The 1,871-nt window shown below is 42.7% G+C and overlaps 1 non-coding gene across 1 annotated transcript; it reads right to left on the reverse strand.

Annotated features, from left to right (window-relative positions):
• Window positions 1–611: 611 nt before the first annotated feature.
• LOC130854646 (U6 spliceosomal RNA) lies at window positions 612–718 on the reverse strand. The gene has a single exon (XR_009054095.1). It is a non-coding gene; the product is annotated as a U6 spliceosomal RNA (small nuclear RNA).
• Window positions 719–1,871: the final 1,153 nt, after the last annotated feature.

Consider the following 1,871-nt stretch of genomic DNA (forward strand, 5'->3'; position numbering starts at 1 on the left):
AAATGGATGGTTTGCTCTCTTTTCCTCCTCCCGTCGCAGATTCTGCTGACCAATTATTTGAGTACATCCATTTATCCCCTGTACCAGGAGTGTCTTAAGGGAGATCTAAAGAGTTTCCAGGAGGTAATCTCCTCCTTTACTTCCTTCCTGCCTACTCGCTTTCCACATTTACTAATTTTTAAAATGCCTACTCTAAGCTTCTCTCTGTGCTAAGTTATATGAACACAAAGGCAAATGTGATCCAGTGTCTGATCTCAAGCATCTCATAGTCCAGTTGGGAAGCAAAAGAGTAAAGTTTTCTCCCTCTGTCCTCTGTGCTCCTGTGATTAGGAGCACCTGATCATGTTACAGATAGCATCACAGTTCATCTACCACTTAACGTGTGGTAGAGCTATGAGGAGGTGAATCTGCCAGACAGCACATTCCCTACCACCTAGATAAACCTAAACAAAGAGAATAAAGATGATCTCCAGAGAAAAGCAGTGGTGAGCATCAGACAGAAAGATACTAACAGCACCAAGTCACTTGTCCCGGTCCTGATACACCTGGGATTCTCTAGTCAGCATTCTTTTTCTTTTTCTTTTCTTTTCTTTTCTTTCTTTTCTTTTCTTTTTAATATGGAACACCTCACAAATTTGCATGTCATCCTTGCACAGGGGCCATGCTAATCTTCTCTGTATTGTTCCAATTTTAGCATATGTGCTGCCGAAGGGAGCACTCTAGTTGGTATTCTTACAATAAGTCTTTGGTTTGGGGTTTTTTGGGTGTTGTGCTTGTTTTGTTTAATTTAGATTAGGCTGAGGTTTTTTAACACTTCGAACTGAAAGAACCCTGGTTAATATGGGGATGGTACCAGAAGTTGGGATAAAATCTTTGGGAATCAAAATGTGGAACCAGCTCTGTTCGGATGGGACAGGGGAATCTTCATCCCTCCCTCTATCCTCGGCAGGGATGCCGCAAACATCTTGTTGCAAAATAGCACAGTATCTGGTCATACATTTCTTGCAGTATCTTGAAGTGCAATCTTGTGCCCCTCAAAAAACTGGAACTTGAATGACTTGGTAGAAACATGTCAGCGTATGGGATTGTAGGCTCTGTGTTTTAGTCTTCTATGAACTTCCAATATGAGGAGACAAATTGATCCATCTGAAAGCAGAAAGAAAACTGTAGGCACCTTTGTGTAAGAGACACTTTCTAGATGGCCTCAGCAATGCTAAACGGTAAAGGTGAGACAGTAAATATCCTGTAGGATTGCAAAACTAAATTTTCTATCCCATGATAAAGTTAGTAGGAGCAAAAACAAGGCAGTGAGAAATGTGCCCGAAGATGAGTTTCTCCTCCATCTGACAAAGGTAACCATCCACTATGGTGGGAGGAACTTGGATGCCATCACTGGGAGGGATGGGGATTAGCTTCGCCTTAGCATCCTATCCTATCTCTCCCTTTTCTCTGAGGCAAGAGTCAAGTCACAGCCATTAATCAGAAGCCAAGGAGGATGGCCAGACGCCAGGTCTATTGATAAGCAGTCAAAAGGGTTAGGGTCCTGCTTCAAAGATAATGACCAGACATAGTCTCTGGCCTCAGTCCTACAGCTCTTAGAGAATGAAACTGTCAGGTAGCTGACTGGGACGTAAAGGGATATTTATGGCTAGAGAAACAACAAATGTCATACAACAAGGTCTGGTTGCTCATCCCTAGAATAAACCCCAGGCTCCTTAAAGTGTATTAAGTAAAGCTTCTGCCCCAGAATGGGAATTCTCACAGCACTGCTCCTCTTAGAAATGTCCAGGGATACTGGTTTGCAAGGCAGAAATAGAGACACAGATGCAGAGAACAAACATATGGACACCAAGTAGGAAAAGTGGAATTGG

This window comes from Hippopotamus amphibius, chromosome 5, assembly GCF_030028045.1.
Source record: "Hippopotamus amphibius kiboko isolate mHipAmp2 chromosome 5, mHipAmp2.hap2, whole genome shotgun sequence".
In the NCBI taxonomy this organism is placed as follows: domain Eukaryota; kingdom Metazoa; phylum Chordata; class Mammalia; order Artiodactyla; family Hippopotamidae; genus Hippopotamus; species Hippopotamus amphibius.